Below are 23,722 nucleotides of genomic sequence, written 5' to 3' on the forward strand. Positions count from 1 at the left end.
ACAACAACAATCAGAATATTAAGTTAGGGGCCCACAAAGTTGTCAGCCTCATTCCTTCTCGTTGTAAGCACATCTTTGCTCCCGGAGTCGATCATTCTGTTATTCTGAATGATGAAGCCGTTTTCGAAGCTTTAACCAACATCGATTGGACAAGGGCTGATCTCTAGATGATCGACGATGAAGAGCCGGAGCGAGATGACCCGGAGTCGTCAACTCTCAAGAAGAAAATTGATGAATACCCAGGCGGGTCTCAGGCCAAAGCATAAGAACCCTCCAGAAAACATTTGGCTCCAAACTTATGGGCTTATGACAGCCTTGTAATAGAATAGTCTTTATAAACAATGATCCTCCGTGTCATGCCATCGTGCATGTTAACTGTTGAAACATCAGGTTGATTCTTCTATGATAGTCTTGATTTGATTGTTCAACACTCACTTATATGCAAACTCCACAAGCCCTGCCAAACGAGGATAAAACATGCCCTGGGGACTTAACGTCGGAAACTAGGGTAGGTGACAATCCCAATATTACTAGTAGCCTTTCATGACTAAAAATTCATCATTCTAAATTTGTGAAGTCAAAATAAACTGGCGACTCAACGTCGAAAACCAGGGCGGTTGTAACCCAAAAATATTCCAACATGAGGCACAAAACACTGGTGACTTAAAGTCAAAACCAGGGTGGGTTAGGACCTGAAATATGCAACTATAATTATCCTAACCCATAACCAAGTGACTCAAGGATCTTAAAATCGATACTTTGAAAGTACGAAAGCATCTGAAGATCCAAGCAGAGAATGTTCAAATATCAAAGTTCAATAGGCCAGCTTTTAAGGCATGGCCGAAGAAGGGTGGCTTATAAGCCATATGATTACTTTCAAGGCCGCAACAACCGTGTGGCACTCAGACCTTACGTTTGTTTTCAAGGCCGCAACAGCCGTTTGGCACTCAGGCCACATGATTGCTTTCAAGGCCGCAACAGCCAATTGGTACTTAGACCACATGATTGCTTTTAAAGGCAGCAATAGCGGTTTGACACTCAGGCCACATGACTGCTTTCAAGGCCGCAACAGCCAATTGGTACTTAGACCACATGATTGCTTTCAAAGGCAGCAACAGCCAATTGGTACTTAGACCACCTAATTGCTTTAAAGGCAGCAACAACCATGGTTTTCCCTAGCTCACTGTAAGCCGGCTCTTCAATGACATAAGTCGTCGTTTGAACCTTAATAAGTGCAGGGTCTTTAAAAAGATTGACTGTTAAGAGTTTGACGGGTGTCGGTGGAGTAGCCAGTTGCAAACAGGCATGAATAAACCTATAAGTGGCATTCAAGCCGGCCAAGAGGGTGTAAAAGCTTAACCAAATGGTTGGAAGCCCGCAAGTGACTCTATGATCAATCAATAAAAGCTCAGATACTCAGAAATGAAATGGAAGAGGCCCCGTAGTTCGGGGATGCCAGCTTTATTATATTGGTCATAAAAAGTATATACATTGACGAAGATATGTACAAAGGCAAGAGCTGGCGGCTCAAGTATAGTACGGACGAATATGTGCAATATTCCACGGACGGCGGGTCTCCTCCTCCGACTTGCGAGAATCCTTATGCTCACATACGTCAATGAGGTAATACGACTTGTTGTTCAGATTTTTGCTGACCACAAAGGGTCCTTCCCAAGGTGGGGATAACTTGTGCATATCTGTCTGATCTTGGATGAGCCAGAGCACCAAGTCGCCTTCTTGAAACGTCCGGGTCTTAACTCTGCGGCTATGATAGCGACGCAGATCTTGTTGATATATCGCCGAACGAGCCGCCGCCAGATCTCGCTCCTCATCCAAAGCATCAAGTGCGTTTTGACGTGTTATTTCATTATCAGCTTCAACATAAGCCGCCACACGAGGCGAGTCATGACGGATATCGCTTGGAAGAATCGCCTCAGCCCCGTAGACCATGAAGAAAGGCATATAGCTTGTTGATCTATTGGGAGTGGTGTTGATACTCCAAAGTACTGAAGGTAACTCCTCAACCCAACAACCCGGCGCTCGCTGCAACGGGACCATAAGCCAGGGCTTGATAGCTCTCAAGATTTCTTGATTTGCCCTCTCAGCTTGACCATTAGATTGAGGATGAGCCATAGAAGAAACATCAAGACGGATATGCTCTTGTTGACAGAATTTTCTCATAGCACCCTTAGATAGATTAGTGCCATTATCAGTTATGATACTATGAGGGTAACCAAAATGGAAGATCAATTTTTTAACAAACTGAATTGGTGTTGCCGCATCACACTTGCTCACAGGCTCTGCTTCAACCCACTTGGTAAATTTGTTCACCGCCACCAAGAGGTGGGTTTTCTTATCCTTAGACATTTTGAAAGGTCCAACCATATCAAGCCCCCAGACTGCGAATGACCAATTAATGGGAATCATCCTCAACTCTTGAGCTGGCACATGAGCCCGTCGAGAAATTTTTTGACACCCATCGCACTTACTGACAATATCCTCTACATCAGCATGAGCCGTCAACTAATAAAACCCATGACGAAAGGCTTTATCCACGCCGGCATGATGACCACAATCACCTTCATGGATTTCTCTTAAAATCTCACGGCCCTCTTGAGGAGAAACACAACGTTGAAACACACTTGTGACACTACATCGGTGTAACTCGCCATTGACAATAGTCATACACTTAGACCACCGGGTTATCTGCCTGGCCAAAGTTTCATCCTTAGGTAACTCGGCCCGGGTCATATAAGCCAAATAGGGAACTGTCCAATCAGGAATAGTGTGGAGAGCCGCCACCAACTGTGCCTCCGGGTCAGGAATAGCGAGATCCTCTTCGGATGGTAACTTGACTGAAGGATTATGCAATACATCAAGAAACACATTAGGGGGCACCGGCTTACGTTGAGATCCAAGCCGGCCCAAAACGTCAGCTGCCTCATTCTTCCTTCGGTCAAGATGCTCCACCTGATAACCCTTGAAGTGACCCACAATATTATCAACCGCCCGGTGATAAGCCGCCATGAGCGGATCCTTAGAATCCCAAGTACCTGAAACTTGCTGAGCCACCAGATCTGAGTCGCCAAAGCATTTGACCCGGCTTAAATTCATCTCTTTGGCCATCTGAAGGCCATGAAGCAAAGCCTCATATTCAGCTACATTGTTAGTACATGGAAACATCAACCTTAAAACATAGCAAAATATTGGGGAAGTCAAAATAACTCCAGCCCCCGAGCCTTCTAAGTGCCTGGACCCATCAAAGTGAATAGTCCAATATGTGTTATCAGGCTTCTCCTTAGGCGTCTGCAACTCCGTCCAGTCATTGATAAAATTCACAAGAGCCTGAGATTTGATAGTTGTCCTTGGCACATACTTCAAACCATGGGGACCAAGCTCAATGGCCCACTTAGCCACTCGGCATGTAGCCTCCCTGTTCTGAATGATATCGCCCAAGGGGGCAGAACTGACCACTGTAATAGGATGGCCAAGAAAATAGTGCTTCAGCTTACGACTGGCGATGAACACCCCATATACCAGTTTCTGCCAATGTGGGTATCGTTGTTTAGACTCAATTAACACCTCACTCACATAATAAGCCGGCCTCTAGAGTGGGTACTCTTTTCCTGCCTCCTTTCGCTCCACCACGATTGCCACACTAACAGCTCTACTATTAGCCGCCACATATAGGAGCAAAGGTTCTTTCTCAACGGGAGCCGCTAGGACAGGCGGCTCAGCTAGCTGCTTTTTGAGTGCCTCAAATGCCTCATTAGCAGCATCACTCTAGACAAAATGGTCTATTTTCTTCATCATCTGGTATAAAGGGGTCGCCTTTTCTCCCAGGCGGCTTATGAACCGGCTTAAAGCTGTGATGCGACCCGCCAAGCGCTGGACGTCATTGATACACGCCGGCTTAGCCAATGAAGTGATAGCCTTAATCTTCTCCAGGTTAGCTTCGATACCTCTCTCTGAGATCAGAAAACCCAAGAGCTTGCCTACGGGAACACCAAAAACACACTTGGCCGGGTTAAGCATCATCCCAGAGATTATCAAATGTCTCTTTCAAATCATCCAACAGAGTCTCTTTCTTCCTGTACTTGACAACGATATCATCCACATAAGCATGAACATTACGTCCAATCTGGTTATGAAAACAGTTCTGGACACAATGTTGATAAGTCACCTGAGCACTCTTGAGCCCAAAAGGCATAGACATATAGCAGAAACCTCCAAAAGGTGTGATAAAAGCCGTCTTCTCTTGGTATTTAACTGCCATCTTAATCTGATGATAACCAGAATAAGAATCCAAGAAGCACAAACACTCACAACCCGTCGTGGCATTGATGATCTGATCAATACAGGGAAGAGCAAAAGGATCAGCTGGACAAGCCTTGTTGAGGTCTGTATAATCCACACACATACTCCAAGTGCCATTTTTCTGAAGTACCAACACCGGGTTAGCCAACCACTCAGGGTGAAAAACTTCAATGATGAACCCAGCCGCCAAGAGCCGGGCCACTGATGATGTTTGCTAGGACTACGTCGGTATTTCCCCCAAGAGGAGAGGATGATGTAGCATAGCAACGGTAGGTATTTCCCTCAGTTACGAAACCAAGATATCGAACCAGTAGGAGAACCAAGCAACAAAACGTAAACATCCCCTGCACACAAATAACAGCCACTCGCAACCCGACATGTTAAAGGGGTTGTCAATCCCTTTCGGGTAACGGTGCCAGAAATAGCTAGTTGACGGGAGAAAATTGTAATAGATTGAAATAATAGATCGCAAATAAAATAAAGTGCATCAAGATATTTTTGTATTTTTGGTTTAATAGATCTGAATAAAAACGGAAAGGAAAAGTAGATCGCAAGGCAAATATATGAGGAAGAAGACCCGGGGGCCGTAGGTTTCACTAGTGGCTTCTCTCGAGAAAGATACAAACGGTGGATAAACAAATTACTGTTGGGCAATTGATAGAACTTCAAATAATCATGACGATATCCAGGCAATGATCATTACATAGGCATCACGTCCAAGATTAGTAGACCGACTCCTGCCTGCATCTACTACTATTACTCCACACATCGACCGCTATCCAGCATGCATCTAGTGTATTAAGTTCATGGAAAAACGGAGTAATGCAATAGGAACGACGACATGATGTAGACGAGATCCATCTATCTATTGTGGCAGATATTATATCTCGTCTTTTTATCCTTAGTAGCAACGATACATACGTGTCGGTTCCCCTTCTGTCACTGGGATTAAGCACCATAAGATCGAACCCACTACCGGGCACCTCTTCCCATTGCAAGATAAATAGATCAAGTTGGCCAAACAAAACCAAAATATCGGAGAAGAAATACAAGGCTATAAGAGATCATGCATATAAGAGATCAAAGAAACTCAAATAACTTTAATGGATATAAAAAGAGATAACTGATCATAAACTCAAAGTTCATCAGATCCCAACAAACACACCGCAAAAAGAGCTACATCATATGGATCTCCAAGAGACCATTGTATTGAGAATTCAGCGAGAGAGAGAAAGCCATCTAGCTACTAACTACGGACCCGAAGGTCTACAAAGAACTACTCACGCATCATCGGAGAGGCACCAATGGAAGTGGTGAACCCCTCCGTGATGGAGTCTAGATTGGATCTGGTGGTTCTGGACTCTGCGGCAGCTGGATGAATATTTCGTCATCGCTTCTAGGGTTCTGGTATTTTTGGGGGTATTTATAGAGCAAAGAGGCAGTCCGGGGGGCACCCGAGGTGGGCACAACCCACCAGGGCACGCTTGGGCCTCCTGCCATGCCCTGGTGGGTTGTTCCCCCCTCGGGGCACCCCCCAGGTGCAACCAGGGCCCATTGCCTTCCTTCTGGCCCATAAAAAATCATCGTGGAGTTTTGTGGCATTTGGACTCCGTTTGATATTGATTTCCTGCAATGTAAAAAACATGGAAAAAACAGCAACTGGCACTTGGCACTATGTCAATAGGTTAGTACCAAAAAATGATATAAAATGACTATAAAATGATTATAAAACATCATGGAACAATCAAAAATTATAGGTACGTTGGAGACGTATCAGCATCCCCAAGCTTAACTCCTGCTCGTCCACGAGTAGGTAAGTGATAAAAACAGAGTTTTTGATGTGGAGTGTTGTTCATCAATCATCAATTCAAATCATATTCTTTTCTTTATAGCATGGACATTTGGACTTTTATGCGATTCAAAGCAATAGTCTAGTTTTGACATAATAATTTAGATACTCAAGCATATCAACAAGCAACCATGTCTTTCAAAATATCAATGATAAAACAAGTTATCCCTAGCCCATCATGCTCAAACATTGATCCATTCATAAAACACACTCGAATATTAGCTACACCCAATACTTAAGTACAATCATATTGCCTCTTAGTTGGTGCTTTATTAAGAGAAGATGGAGACTCAAATTCAAAAATAAAAATTGCATAAAGTAAAGAAAGGCCCTTCATAGAGGGAAGTAGGGATTTGTAGAGGTGCCAGAGCTCAAAGCAAAAAATTTGAGATAAAAACATTCTGGGAGGTGTATCCATCCCACCAACGAAAACGACGTAGAGCTACGAACACTTTCCATGCTAGATATGCCATAGGCGGTTCCCAAATAGAAAATAAAGTTTATTCATTTTTCCACCATTCTTTCACTTTCCATGGCTAGCCGTATCCACGGGTGCCCTCCATACCAACACTTTCCAAGGAATTTATTATTTGACAACATAAAGTAAATTCATTTTTGCATTTCGGGATTGGGAATCCCTGAAACCTTTGCCTTACTCTCGTGCAATGACGAGTGAATAAACACTCATCGTGAGAATAACACATCCTGCATGGAAAATATTAGCCACCCGTTACCATTCCGCGAGCGAAACAAATACACAAAAGAGAAGTTTATTTTGAAAATTAGAGATGGCACATACAAATTTTCTTAGAACGGCAAAAGAATACCGCATATAGGTAGATATAGTGGACTCATGTGGCAAAACTGGTTTAAAGGATTTTGGATGCACAAGTACAAGTCATACTTGGTGCAAAATGAAGGCTAGCAAAAAGATTGGGAAGCGACCAACCAAGAAACGAATAATTTCGTGAAGCAAGCATTAAGCATAAGTAACACCGAATAATGCACCACAAGTAGGATATAATTTTCATTGCATGATTATTAACTTTCGTGCATGCATAGGGAATCACGAATCTTAACACCAATATTCTTACTAAAGCACAATCACTCATGAACATAACTCACATATCACATCATCATATCTCAAAACTATTACTAAGAATCAAGTTTATTTTTTCCAATGATCTTCATGACATTTTTTACTTTATCCTTCTTGGATATCTATCACTTTGGGACTAATTTTCATGTGTTGCTTTTCATAAGCTCAAACAAATATAAGTGAAGATCATGAGCATAACAAATTTTCTTTCTCTCAAAATAATTTAAGTGAAGCAAGAGAGAATTTCTTCAAAATTTTACTAACTCTCAAATAAACCTAAGTGAAGCAAGAGAGCATTTCTTCAAAAAAATACTAAGCACACTGTGCTCAAAAAGATATAAGTGAAGCACTAGAGCAAGTCCTAGCTCATAAAAGATTTAAGTGAAGCACAAAGAGCAATTCTAACAAGTCATGATATAATTTTGGCTCTATCAAATAGGTGTGTCCAGCAAGGATTGATGACTTAAAACACAAAATAAAGCAAGCAAAGACACATATCATACAAGACGCTCCAAGCAAAACACATATCATGTGACGAATAAAAACATAGCATCGAGTAAAATACCGATGGTTGTTGGAAGAAAGCGGGGATGCCACTCGGGGGCATCCCCAAGCTTAGTTGGTTTCTCATTCTTGGATAATAGCTTGGGATGCCGGGGCATCCCCAATCTTAGGCTCTTACATCCTTCCTTCATCAGTTGTAAGATAACCCAAAACTTGAAAACTTCAATCACACAAAACTCAGCAAAACCTTCGTGAGACCCGTTAGTATAAGAAAGCAAACCACTACTATAAGTGTTGTATCAAACCAATTCATATTTTGTTTTTGTATTATATCTACTGTATTCCAACTTTTCTATGGCAGAAACTCATCAAAGAAAACCATAGAGCCATCAAAATAAGCACACAACACAAAGAAAACAGAATCTGTCAAAACAGAACAGTCTGTAGTAATCTGACTTTGTCGAATACTTATGTAACTTAAAAAATTCTACCAAAATAGGACGAGTTGGGTAATTTGTATATTAATCTTCTGCAAAAAGAATTGACATTTTATCACGTTCTGGTGATTTTTAACAATTGTTTTTGTGAGCACAAAGTTTCTGTCTTTTTCAGCAAGATCAAACAACTATCAACCAAGAAGATCCTATGGGCTTTACTTGGCACAAACACTAATTAAAACATAAAAAGCACAATTATACCAGTAGCATAATAGTGTAAACACATAAGAACAGAAAGCAAAAAGCAAAAATAAATTTTATTCATTGGGTTGCCTCCCAACAAGCGCTATAGTTTTATGCCCTTAGCTAGGCGTAAGGCAAGGATCTAAGTTTTGTCTTCTTTGTCCTTTTGAAGGAAATAGATAATTTTATATCAATGGTATTTAATCTTTTATTTTGTGAAAGCACATGACCATTGATAGCAGAAGAAAGATTAAGCATGTTGCGAAAATTCGTATCCAAACTAGCCTTCATCTCTTTGATTGTTTCATTTTGATAAAAGCATAGACGGGTAGTTGGCTCAACATGATCTCCCTTGGGATGCCCAAATATGGTTTTCATCTTTTCATAAGTATCAACGGCATCCCCTTCAAGGAAACCGTTTTCAAATATAGAATCCAAAACTAACTTAAAGGAAGAAGGCAAACCAGCATAAAAACTTTTCAAGTATATCTCTATATGATATTGGGGCACATAGCTAGCCCGAATTCTTAACAGCCTATCCCAAGCATATTTCAAAGATTCATCAAGTAACGAAAAAATCCGGGATCGTCTTCATCAAAATTGTCAAGATTTTCCTTAACAACCCTGGTAAGTCCTTCCACAGCAGCATAGTTTATGAGCTTGGAGAGGACGGAGGGGCTATCGAAAGCATTAAAACTCGGGAGTAAACCCCCAGCCTTTTCAGAATTGGCCATGGCAACGGAAAAACGACAAGCGAAGAGAGGCGAATAAAATGTCAAATTTTTGTGAAGTGGGGGAGAGGAAAACGAGAGGCAAATGGAAAATAATGTAAATTGCGAGGAGATGAGATTTGTGATTAGGAACCTGGTTATGTTGAAGATCCTCCCTGGCAACGGCGCCAGAAATTCCCTTGATGATGTTTACTAGGACTACGTCGGTATTTCCCCCAAGAGGAGAGGATGATGTAGCACAACAATGGTAGGTATTTCCCTCAGTTACGAAACCAAGGTATCGAACCAGTAGGAGAACCAAGCAACAAAACATAAACAACCCCTGTGTTGGGGATCGTAGCAGAAATTTAAAATTTTCTACGCATCACCAAGATCAATCTATGGAGTCATCTAGCAACGAGAGAGAGGAGTGCATATACATACCCTTGTAGATCGCGAGCGGAAGCGTTCAAGTGAACGGGGTTGATGGAGTCGTACTCGTCGTCATCCAAATCACCGATGACCGAGCGCCGAACGGACGGCACCTCCGTGTTCAACACACGTACGGAGCAGCAACGTCTCCTCCTTCTTGATCCAGCAAGGGGGAAGGAGAGGTTGATGGAGATCCAGCAGCACGACGGCGTGGTGGTGGAAGTAGCGGGGATCTCGGCAGGGCTTCGCCAAGCTCAGCGAGAGGGAGAGGTGTTACGGGAGGGAGAGGGAGGCGCCAGGGGCTGTGGTGCGGCTGCCCTCCCTCCCCCCACTATATATAGGGCCCCTGGGGGGGGTGCCGGCCCTGGGAGATGCAATCTCCAAGGGGGGCGGCGGCCAAGGGGGGGTGGCTTCCCCCCAAGCCAAGTGGGGCGCCCCCCACCCCTAGGGTTTCCAACCCTAGGCGCAGGGGAGGCCCAAGGGGGGCGCACCAGCCCAGCAGGGGCTGGTTCCCCTCCCACTTCAGCCCATGGGGCCCTCCGGGATAGGTGGCCCCACCCGGTGGACCCCCGGGACCCTTCCGGTGGTCCCGGTACAATACCGGTAACCCCCGAAACTTTCCCGGTGGCCGAAACTGGACTTCCTATATATAATTCTTCACCTCCGGACCATTCCGGAACTCCTCGTGACGTCCGGGAACTCATCCGAGACTCCGAACAACTTTCGGGTTACCGCATACTAATATCTCTACAACCCTAGAGTCACCGAACCTTAAGTATGTAGACCCTACGGGTTCGGGAGACATGCAGACATGACCGAGACGACTCTCCGGTCAATAACCGACAGCGGGATATGGATACCCATGTTGGCTCCCACATGTTCCACGATGATCTCATCGGATGAACCACGATGTCGAGGATTCAATCAATCCCGTATACAATTCCCTTTGTCAATCGGTACGTTACTTGCCCGAGATTCGATCGTCGGTATCCCAATACCTTGTTCAATCTCGTTACCGGCAAGTCACTTTACTCGTACCGTAATGCATGATCCCGTGACCAACCACTTGGTCACTTTGAGCTCATTATGATGATGCATTACCGAGTGGGCCCAGAGATACCTCTCCGTCATATGGAGTGACAAATCCCAGTCTCGATCCGTGTCAACCCAACAGACACTTTCAGAGATACCTGTAGTGTACCTTTATAGTCACCCAGTTACGTTGTGACGTTTGGTATACCCAAAGCACTCCTACGGCATCCGGGAGTTACACGATCTCATGGTCTAAGGAAATGATACTTGACATTGGAAAAGCTCTAGCAAACGAACTACACGATCTTTGTGCTATGCTTAGGATTGGGTCTTGTCCATCACATCATTCTCCTAATGATGTGATCCCATTATCAATGACATCCAATGTCCATAGTCAGGAAACCATGACTATCTGTTGATCAACGAGCTAGTCAACTAGAGGCTCACTAGGGACATGTTGTGGTCTATGTATTCACACATGTATTACGATTTCCGGATAACACAATTATACCATGAACAATAACAATTGTCATGAACAAGGAAATATAATAATAACCATTTTATTATTGCCTCTAGGGAATATTTCCAACAGTCTCCCACTTGCACTAGAGTCAATAATCTAGTTACATTGTGATGAATCGAACACCCATAGAGTTCTGGTGTTGATCATGTTTTGCTCTAGGGAGAGGTTTAGTCAACGGATCTGCTACATTCAGGTCCGTATGTACTTTACAAATATCTATGTCTCCATTTTGAACACTTTCACGAATGGAGTTGAAGCGGCGCTTGATATGCCTGGTCTTCCTGTGAAACCTGGGCTCCTTGGCAAGGGCAATAGCTCCAGTGTTGTCACAGAAGAGAGTCATCGGGCCCGACGCATTGGGAATCACCCCTAGGTCAGTAATGAACTCCTTGATCCAGATTGCTTCTTGCGCTGCCTCTGAGGCCGCCATGTACTCCGCTTCACAAGTAGATCCCGCCACGACGCTTTGCTTGCAACTGCACCAGCTTACTGCCCCTCCATTCAAAATATACACGTATCCGGTTTGTGACTTCGAGTCATCCAGATCTGTGTAGAAGCTAGCGTCGACGTAACCCTTTACGACAAGCTCTTCGTCACCTCCATATACGAGAAACATATCCTTAGTCCTTTTTAGGTACTTCAGGATATTCTTGACCGCTGTCCAGTGTTCCATGCCGGGATTATTTTGGTACCTTCCTACCAAACTTACGGCAAGGTTTACATCAGGTCTAGTACACAGCATGGCATACATAATAGACCCTATGGCCGAGGCATAGGGGATGACAATCATCTTTTCTCTATCTTCTGCCGTGGTCGGGCATTGAGCCGTGCTCAATTGCACACCTTGCAATACAGGCAAGAACCCCTTCTTGGACTGATCCATATTGAACTTCTTCAATATCTTGTCAAGGTACGTACTTTGTGAAAGACCAATGAGGCGTCTTGATCTATCTCTATAGATCTTGATGCCTAATATATAAGCAGCTTCTCCAAGGTCCTTCATTGAAAAACATTTATTCAAATAGGCCTTTATACTTTCCAAGAATTCTATATCATTTCCCATCAATAGTATGTCATCCACATATAATAAGAGAAATGCTACAGAGCTCCCACTCACTTTCTTGTAAACACGGGCTTCTCCATAAGTCTGTGTAAACCCAAACGCTTTGATCATCTCATCAAATCGAATGTTCCAACTCCGAGATGCTTGCACCAGCCCATAGATGGAGCGCTGGAGGTTGCATACCTTGTTAGCATTCTTAGGATCGACAAAACCTTCCGGCTGCATCATATACAATTCTTCCTTAAGAAAGCCGTTAAGGAATGCCGTTTTGACGTCCATTTGCCATATCTCATAATCATAGAATGCGGCAATTGCTAACATGATTCGGACGGACTTCAGCTTTGCTACGGGTGAGAAAGTCTCATCGTAGTCAACCCCTTGAACTTGTCGATAACCCTTAGCGACAAGTCGAGCCTTATAGATGGTCACGTTACCATCCGCGTCTGTCTTCTTCTTAAAGATCCATTTATTTTCTATGGCTTGCCGATCATCGGGCAAGTCAGTCAAAGTCCATACTTCGTTTTCATACATGGATCCTATCTCGGATTGCATGGCTTCAAGCCATTTGTTGGAATCCGGGCCCGCCATCGCTTCTTCATAGTTCGAAGGTTCACCGTTGTCTAACAACATGATTTCCATGACAGGGTTGTTGTACCACTCTGGTGCGGAACGTGTCCTTGTGGACCTACGAAGTTCAGCAGTAACTTGATCTGAAGCTTCATGATCATCATCATTAAATTCCTCCCCAGTTGGTGCAGGCACCACAGGAACATCTTCCCGCGCCGCGCTACTTTCCGGTTCGGAAGAGGTGACTATCACCTCATCAAGTTCCACTTTCCTCCCACTCACTTCTTTCGAGAGAAACTCTTTCTCCAGAAAGGACCAGTTCTTGGCAACAAAGATTTTGCCTTCGGATCTGAGGTAGAAGGTATACCCAATGGTTTCCTTAGGGTATCCTATGAAAATGCATTTTTTCGACTTGGGTTCGAGCTTTTCAGGTTGAAGTTTCTTGACATGAGCATCGCATCCCCAAAATTTTAGAAACGACAGCTTAGGTTTCTTCCCAAACCATAATTCATACGGTGTCGTCTCAACGGATTTCGACGGAGCCCTATTTAAAGTGAATGCGGCAGTCTCTAAAGCATAGCCCCAAAATGAGAGCGGTAGATCGGTAAGAGACATCATAGATCACACCATATCCAATAGAGTGCGATTATGACGTTCGGACACACCATTTCGCTGAGGTGTTCCAGGCGGCGTGAGTTGTGAAACTATTCCACATGTCCTTAAGTGTGTGCCAAATTCGTGACTCAAATATTCTCCTCCACGATCTGATCGTAAGAACTTTATTTTCCTGTCACGTTGATTCTCAACCTCACTCTGAAATTCCTTGAACTTTTCAAAGGTTTCAGACTTGTGTTTCATTAGGTAGACATACCCATATCTACTCAAGTCATCAATGAGAGTGAGAACATAACGATAGCCACCGCGAGCCTCAACACTCATTGGACCGCACACATCAGTGTGTATGATTTCCAATAAGTTGGTTGCTCGTTCCATTGTTCCGGAGAACGGAGTCTTGGTCATCTTACCCATGAGGCATGGTTCGCACGTGTCAAATGATTCGTAATCAAGAGACTCCAAAAGTCCATCTGCATGGAGCTTCTTCATGCGTTTGACACCAATGTGACCAAGGCGGCAGTGCCACAAGTATGTGGGACTATCGTTATCAACTTTACATCTTTTGGTATTCACACTATGAATATGTGTAACATCATGTTCGAGATTCATTAAGAATAAACCATTGACCAGCGGTGCATGACCATAAAACATATCTCTCATATAAATAGAACAACCATTATTCTCGGATTTAAATGAGTAGCCATCTCGAATTAAACGAGATCCTGATACAATTTTCATGCTCAAAGCTGGCCCTAAATAACAATTCTTGAGGTTTAAAACTAATCCCGTAGGTAAATGTAGAGGTAGCGTGCCGACGGCGATCACATCGACCTTGGAACCATTCCCGACGCGCATCGTTACCTCGTCCTTCGCCAGTCTCCGCTTATTCCGCAGCTCCTGTTTTGAGTTACAAATATGAGCAACCGCACCGGTATCAAATACCCAGGAGCTACTACGAGTACTGGTAAGGTACACATCAATTACATGTATATCACATATACCTTTGGTGTTGCCGGCCTTCTTGTCCGCTAAGTATTTGGGGCAGTTCCGCTTCCAGTGACCACTTCCCTTGCAATAAAAGCACTCAGTCTCAGGCTTGGGTCCATTCTTTGGCTTCTTCCCGGCAACTGGCTTACCGGGCGCGGCAACTCCCTTGCCGTCCTTCTTGAAGTTCTTCTTACCCTTGCCCTTCTTGAACTTAGTGGTTTTATTCACCATCAACACTTGATGTTCCTTTTTGATCTCCACCTCCGCTGATTTCAGCATTGAATATACCTCAGGAATGGTCTTTTCCATCCCCTGCATATTGAAGTTCATCACAAAGCTCTTGTAGCTCGGTGGAAGCGACTGAAGGATTCTGTCAATGACCGCGTCATCCGGGAGATTAACTCCCAGCTGAGTCAAGCGGTTGTGCAACCCAGACATTTTGAGTATGTGCTCACTGACAGAACTGTTTTCCTCCATCTTACAACTGAAGAACTTGTCGGAGACTTCATATCTCTCGACCCGGGCATGAGATTGGAAAAACCATTTTCAGCTCTTTGAACATCTCATATGCTCCGTGTTGCTCAAAACGCTTTTGGAGCCCCGGTTCTAAGCTGTAAAGCATGCCGCACTGAACGAGGGAGTAATCATCAGCACATGATTGCCAAGCGTTCATAACGTCTTGGTTCTCTGGGATGGGTGCTTCACCTAGCGGTGCTTCTAGGACATAATCTTTCTTGGCAGATATGAGGATGATCCTCAGGTTCCGGACCCAGTCCGTATAGTTGCTGCCATCATCTTTCAGCTTGGTTTTCTCTAGGAACGCGTTGAAGTTGAGGGCAACGTGGGCCATTTGATCTACAAGACATATTGTAAAGATTTTAGACTAAGTTCATGATAATTAAGTTCATCTAATCAAATTATTCAATGAACTCCCACTCAGATAGACATCCCTCTAGTCATCTAAGTGAAACATGATCCGAGTCAACTAGGCTGTGTCCGATCATCACGTGAGACGGACTAGTCAACATCGGTGAACATCTTCATGTTGATCGTATCTTCTATACGACTCATGCTCGACCTTTCGGTCTTCCGTGTTCCGAGGCCATGTCTGTACATGCTAGGCTCGTCAAGTCAACCTAAGTGTATTGCGTGTGTAAATCTGGCTTACACCCGTTGTATTCGAACGTTAGAATCTATCACACCCGATCATCACGTGGTGCTTCGAAACAACGAACCTTCGCAACGGTGCACAGTTAGGGGGAACACTTTCTTGAAATTATTGCGAGGGATCATCTTATTTAAGCGACCGTCGTTCTAAGCAAATAAGATGTAAAACATGATAAACATCACATGCAATCAAATAGTGACATGATATGGCCAATATCATTTTGCTCCTTTGATCTCCATCTTCGGGGCGCCATGATCATCTTCGTCACCGGCATGACACCATGATCTCCATCATCGTGTCTTCATGAAGTTGTCACGCCAACGATTACTTCTACTTCTATGGCTAATGTGTTTAGCAATAAAGTAAAGTAATTTACATGGCGTTATTCAATGACACGCAGGTCATACAAAAAATAAAGACAACTCCTATGGCTCCTGCCGGTTGTCATACTCATCGACATGCAAGTCGTGATTCCTATTACAAGAACATGATCAATCTCATACATCACATATATCTCATTCATCACATCCTTTTGGCCATATCACATCACAAGGCATATGCTGCAAAAACAAGTTAGACGTCCTCTAATTGTTGTTGCAAGTTTTTACGTGGCTTCTATAGGTTTCTAGCAAGAACGTTTCTTACCTACGTAAAACCACAACGTGATATGCCAATTTCTATTTACCCTTCATAAGGACCCTTTTCATCGAATCCATTCCGACTAAAGTGGGAGAGATAGACACCCGCTAGCCACCTTATGCAACTAGTGCATGTCAGTCGATGGAACCTGTCTCACATAAGCGTACATGTAAGGTCGGTCCGGGCCGCTTCATCCCACAATGCCGCCGAAAACAAGATAAGACTAGTAGTGGCAAGGAAATTGACAACATCTACGCCCACAACAAGTTTGTGTTCTACTCGTGCATAGAAACTACGCATAGGCCTGGCTCATGATGCCACTGTTGGGGATCGTAGCAGAAATTAAAAAAATTCTACGCATCACCAACATCAATATATGGAGTCATCTAGCAACGAGAGAGAGGAGTGCATCTACATACCCTTGTAGATCGCGAGCGGAAGCGTTCAAGTGAACGGGGTTGATGGAGTCGTACTCGTCGTGATCCAAATCACCGATGACCGAGCGCCGAACGGACGGCACCTCCGCGTTCAACACACGTACGGAGCAGCGACGTCTCCTCCTTCTTGATCCAGCAAGGGGGAAGGAGAGGCTGATGGAGATCCAGCAGCACGACGACGTGGTGGTGGATGTAGCGGGGATCTCGACAGGGCTTCGCCAAGCTCAGCGAGAGGGAGAGGTGTTACGGGAGGGAGAGGGAGGCGCCAGGGGCTGTGGTGCGGCTGCCCTCGCTCCCCCCCACTATATATAGGGCCCCTGGGGGGCGCCGGCCCTGTAAGATGCAATCTCCAAGGGGGGCGGCGGCCAAGGGGTGGTGGCTTCCCCCCAAGCCAAGTGGGGCGCCCCCCACCCCTAGGGTTTCCAACCCTAGGCGCAGGGGAGGCCCAAGGGGGGCGCACCAGCCCACCAGGGCCTGGTTCCCCTCCCACTTCAGCCCATGGGGCCCTCCGGGATAGGTGGCCCCACCCGGTGGACCCCCGGGACCCTTTCGGTGGTCCCGGTACAATACCGGTAACCCCCGAAACTTTCCCGGTGGCCGAAACTGGACTTCCTATATATAATTCTTCACCTCCGGACCATTCCGGAACTCCTCGTGACGTCCGGGAACTCATCCGGGACTCCGAACAACTTTTGAGTTACCTCATACTAATATCTCTACAACCCTAGCGTCACCGAACCTTAAGTGTGTAGACCCTACGGGTTCGGGAGACATGCAGACATGACCGAGACGACTCTCCGGTCAATAACCGACAGCGGGATCTGGATACCCATGTTGGCTCCCACATGTTCCACGATGATCTCATCGGATGAACCATGATGTCTAGGATTCAATCAATCCCGTATACAATTCCCTTTGTCAATCGGTACGTTACTTGCCCGAGATTCGATCATCGGTATCCCAATACCTTGTTCAATCTCGTTACCGGCAAGTCACTTTGCTCGTACCGTAATGCATGATCCCGTGACCAACCACTTGGTCACTTTGAGCTCATTATGATGATGCATTACCGAGTGGGCCCAGAGATACCTCTCCGTCATACGGAGTGACAAATCCCAGTCTCGATCCGTGTCAACCCAACAGACACTTTCAGAGATACCTGTAGTGTACCTTTATAGTCACCCAGTTACGTTGTGACGTTTGGTATACCCAAAGCACTCCTACGGCATCCGGGAGTTACACGATCTCATGGTCTAAGGAAATGATACTTGACATTGGAAAAGCTCTAGCAAACGAACTACACGATCTTTGTGCTATGCTTAGGATTGGGTCTTGTCCATCACATCATTCTCCTAATGATGTGATCCCGTTATCAATGACATCCAATGTCCATAGTCAGGAAACCATGACTATCTGTTGATCAACGAGCTAGTCAACTAGAGGCTCACTAGGGACATGTTGTGGTCTATGTATTCACACATGTATTACGATTTCCGGATAACACAATTATAGCATGAACAATAGACAATTGTCATGAACAAGGAAATATAATAATAACTATTTTATTATTGCCTCTAGGGCATATTTCCAACACCCTGCACACAAATAACAGCCACTCGCAACCCGACGTGTTAAATGGGTTGTCAATCCCTTCAGGGTAACGGTGCCAGAAATAGCTAGTTGACGAGAGAAAATTGTAATAGATTGAAATAATAGATCGCAAATAAAATAAAGTGCATCAAGATATTTTTGTAGTTTTGGTTTAATAGATCTGAATAAAAACGGAAAGGAAAAGTAGATCGCAAGGCAAATATATGAGGAAGAAGACCCGGGGGCCGTAGGTTTCACTAGTGGCTTCTCTCGAGAAAGATAGCAAACGGTGGGTAAACAAATTACTGTTGGGCAATTGATAGAACTTGAAATAATTTGAACTCCGTTTGATATTGATTTCCTGCGATGTAGAAAACATGGAAAAAAACAGCAACTGGCACTTGGCACTATGTCAATAGGTTAGTACCAAAAAATAATATAAAATGACTATAAAATGATTATAAAACATCCAAGATTGATAATAAAACAGCATGGAACAATAAAAAATTATAGATACGTTGGAGACATATCAGCCACCTCTTCTCCAATGGCCTTACAGCGCTCTTCATTAAAACGGCGAAGGAACTGCTTCACCGGCTTAAATTTAGGATCAATATTGAGAGTGTGCTCAGCGAGTTCTCTCGGTACACCTGGCATTCTGAAGGCTTCCATGCAAAGATGTCCCAATTCTCACGGATGAACTCGATGGGCGCGCTTTCCTATTTCAGATCCATGTTAGCACTGATGGTGAACTGCTGAGATGAGTCGCCAGGGACAAAGTCCACCTGCTTGGTATCATCAGCCGACTTAAACTTCAACAAAGGGTCTTACTCAGTAGTCGACTTCTTCAGAGGGGTCATATCAGCCGGGTCAACATTATCTTTATAAAACTTGAGCTCCTCCGTAGCACAAGCCGACTGAACATATGCAACATCTCCTTCTTCACACTCCAAAGCAATTTTTCGATTACCATGGACTGTAATAGTACCCTTCTGTCCTGGCATCTTATACCCTTATGTCCTGGCATCTTATATTCAGTCTCCTCTTAAGAGGTCTTGGGCACAGGCTTTTGAGATTTTGGAACCCTTTCAGTGGCCCAAGTTGCAGCAACCAGGCACTTTTTTGGCTTTACCACCCCCAAGCCTGTTGCTAGAAAGCTATGTTTTGAACAAGTAGTCCCTGATGATAGCCAGGTTTCGCCTCAGCCTGCAGTCTCTGAAAGCATGAACTTCACTTCTTCTGGTTAGCAAAGGAAGAAGCAGAGGAAAATTACAGCTCAGCGGCCTGACTTCTCTGACAGACGGATGACAAGGAGTGCTGCCAAGCTTTAGGGTTTCAAACCCACTTCTGCCATACCTCTCAAGCCCAAGCCTCTGCGCCAGCCAAGAGCAAAGAAGTTAAGACTTGAACCTGTTAATGAAGCCTCACAAGATGCAGCAGTTGATGCTCCTCCTCCAACACCAATTTCTGTCATGCAAGCACTTGGAGCTTCTCTAGGAATTTCTCAAGACAAGCTTTCCGTGGAGCAACTTATGGCTGCTCCTAAGCCCTCTCCAGCACCACCATTTCCTGATGTTGAGTAATATCTTTTGCTCCATTATAGGGAGGCAGGTCCCTTGTACTGGCAAGACTGTGCTTTTGTTTGTTTTTCTTCAGACTCTTCTTCTGTCAGTGGGTGATACTTTTGGTATGATGAGATACATTATGGTTGCTGGTTATTATCTTTCACAGTGCTATTATGTAGTATTGTGTGTGCACTCTCATATTATTATGTTTTCCAATGAATGCACATCATAACAAGGATTGGAAGGTCCTGTGTTAGAATGTTAGAGGTTTAAATCCTGAAATTCGACAAAGGGTTGTTAGAGCTAAAATTGAAGAGAGTCAGTGCTCTGTCATCTGTTTGCAAGAAACCAAGTGTGACTATTTTGATCAGCGGTCCATTAGAAAATTTTGCCCTAAACGTTTTGATAATTTTGCTTACTCCCCTTCTGTGGGAGCTTCTGGTGGGATTTTGGTCCTTTGGTGTTCATCTGCACTTGTGGGCTCTTTGGCTGAGGTTCAGAGCTTTGGTATTATAATTAACTTTTCCTCAGTCCATAACAGCCAAAAGTGGACTTTGGTTAATGTCTATGGACCTTGTCAAGGCCAACTATGAGATAACTTCGTTCATTGGTTATATGATATCAACATACCCTGGGAGGAGCTATGGTTATTTCTTGGTGATTTCAAGTTTGTAAGGTCTGTTTAAAATAGAGACCAACCGGAGGGAGATGTCAATGACATGTTCATTTTCAATTAAATAATTGGTCACTTGGGTTTTCTTGAATTACCTTTAAAAGGGAGACAGTACACTTGGTCAAACATGCAAGAGAATCCACTACTTGAGCAGCTCGACTGGTTTTTCACCACAGTAAACTGGATCACTGAATTCCCCAATACTATGGTTTATCCTTTGGCAAAAACTAGCTCTGATCATGTGCCCTGTGTCGTATCTATTTCAACATCTATCCCCAAGGCTAAAGTCTTCCGCTTTGAAAACTATTGGGTTGATATGCCAGGTTTTTTGATTGTGTTCAACAATCATGGTCTCCTCCTACGACCAAGAAAAATGCAGCTGCTGTCTTGACAGAAAAATTCAAGCGTTTGAGGAATGATCTCAAAAGATGGCACAGTGGCCTCTCAAGGTTAAAATTGTTAATGCAAGCCTGCAATGCTGTTATCCTGACCTTTGATAATCTGGAGGACCGGAGACCTCTAACAAGGCCTGAGTTTAACTTTAGAAAATTAGTTAAACTCCACCTTGAGGACCTTCTCCACTTATAGTACATTTATTGGAAACAAAGATGTACAATGAGGTGGATTAAAGTGGGGGAGGAAAACTCAAAATTCTTTCAAGCTATGGCAACACAGAGGTTTAGACGCAACTCAATCTCTAGCCTAGTTACTGATGATGGATTGACAGTCATCTCATAGTGAAATGGCTGGATTACTGTGGGGCTCTTACAGAGACAATAGGAATTGCTCAAGGAATTGACATGCAGTTTGATCTGGGAAGTCTCATTCAGCCTGTTCTAGGTCTAGAGGATTTATCTGGGCCTTTTACTGATGAGGAAATTAATGAAGTGCTGAAAGGACTCCCATTAGACAGAGCCCCTGGACCTGATGGCTTTACTAGAATGTTTGTCAAGAGGTGTTGGCATATTATAAAAGAGGACTTTTATACGCTTTTCTCTAATTTCTTTCAAGGCAAAATCTCCCTGCAAAGTATTAATGGTTCTTTGGTTACCCTAATACCAAAAGTCCTATCACCAGAGGGGCCAAATGATTTCAGACCAATTTCCCTCACAAACGCTTGCCTTAAATTTTTAACAAAGCTCTTAGCAAACACGCTACAAAAATTTATTCTCACATGTATCCATAAAAATCAGTATGGTTTTCTCAAGTCCAGATCCATCCAAGATTGCATTGCCTGGATCTTGGAATACATCCACCAGTGTCACCAATCAAAGAGACCAATTTTGATACTCAAACTAGATTTTGCAAAAGCTTTTGACACTGTTGAGCATGATCTTATATTGTTAATGTTAAAGCACAAAGGTTTTGATGACAAATGGATTTTGTGGATTAAGGAACTTCTATCATCTGGATCATCTTCTATTCTGCTTAATGGAGTGCCAGGTAAACAGTTCAACTGCAAGAGAGGGGTTAGGTAGGGCGATCCACTTTCACCTTTGCTCTTTGTCACTGTTGCTGATCTATTGCAAATTGTGGTCAATAAAATGCTCTATGATGGACTGCTAGCTCTACCCATCCCATCCAATGATACTGAATTTCCAATTGTTCAATATGCTGATGATATTTTGCTAATAGTGCAAGCTGATGAGACTCAACTTCTGGCTCTCAAGGAAATGTTGGTTGCTTTCCATAAGTCTACTGGCTTGAAAGTCAATTTTCATAAATCTTGTATTCTGCGCATAAATGTATCCCCTGAAGAAACTAGCAGACTTGCAGCAGTTTTTGGATGTCAAGTGGGCACTTTGCCCTTTACATACCTTGGGCTACCAGTGGGAACCACCAGGCCAAGAATTGTAGATCTAGTCCCTATTGTTGACAGGGTTGAAAGGATATTGTCTGTTAGTTCCTCCCTCCTATCACAAGGAGCAAGGTTACAATTGCTGCAATCAGTTCTCTCATCCATGCCAATCTACTTTCTGTGTAGTCTCAGCCTGCCTGCTGCAATTATTAAGCAGCTAGAGAGAATCATGAGGCAGTGCTTGTGGAGAGGAAATTCTGACACCCCAAAGCAATCTCTGGCAGCATGGCCTATGGTGTGCAAACCTAAGGACAAGGGGGGCATGGGTATCATTAACCTAGCTATCCAGAATAAAGCTTTACTCACCAAGCATCTCCGCAAGTTTTATAACAAGGCAGATATACCATGGGTCTCCTTAATATGGGACACCTATTATAATGGTCTGGTTCCACATGCAACAGTTCAATGTGGATCATTTTGGTGGAGAGACATTATGAAAATCAATGAGGTTTATAGAGAAAACTCGACTGTCATAATTAATTCTGGTGACTCTGCACTCTTCTGGCATGATTCATGGGTCCTAAATGCTTCCTCCAATCCAGTTAAAGAGAGATTTCCACGCCTGTTCTCCTTTTCTTTGGATGACAAGATCTCAGTCAGAGACTTCATTGAGGACCTGGACATACAAACTCAATTCCAACTTCCCCTATCTACTGAGGTAATGGAAGAACTTCACACATTACAGATGGAAATTCAGGATTTGGATAGAGACCCAAATGCATCTGACTCCTGGTCCTGGACTCCTAGGAAAGGTGCTTTTTTTGTCAAAAGTTATTATATGCTCATGCATTCCCCCTTGCCTGATGATGATGTTTGCAAATGGATCTGGAAAAGCAAATGCACCATGAAAATCAAGGTCTTTGCATGGCTAATGCTAAATGACCGTTTAAACACAAGAGACATGCTTCTCAGAAGACACTGGAGGTCTGAGGATGATGACAATCTCTGCCCCATGTGTGTTGCACAACTGCATGAAGATAGAGACCATCTTTTCTTCAAGTGCAACTTCAGCACCAGAGTTTGGAATTACTTGCAAATTTATTAGCAAGCTGGTTTGTCAAACATGGAATGCATTCTGTTAACTCAACGAGGATTTCGTCAACCTTTCTTCTTTGAGGTAGTGTTCCTGGCTGCATGGTGCATATGGACAACAAGAAATGACAGAATCTTTAGGCACATCAGGCCTTCCTTTGGAGCATGGAAAGCTAAGTTCATTCATGACATAACTCTGCATTCCCACCGAATGAAGGCTGCGGTGAAGCCTTTACTGCTGCAATGGATCAAAGCACTACCTTAGTTTGATGACTCATCATCTTTGTTGTGATGATATATATGTGCTGGTTGTAATTTTCCTGGTTGTATATATTACCATGATGTATGTAAATAGGTAAGTTATAGTTCATAGTTAGCCTAG

The sequence above is a fragment of the Aegilops tauschii genome, chromosome 5 (assembly GCF_002575655.3).
Source record: "Aegilops tauschii subsp. strangulata cultivar AL8/78 chromosome 5, Aet v6.0, whole genome shotgun sequence".
Taxonomy (NCBI): Eukaryota; Viridiplantae; Streptophyta; class Magnoliopsida; order Poales; family Poaceae; genus Aegilops; species Aegilops tauschii.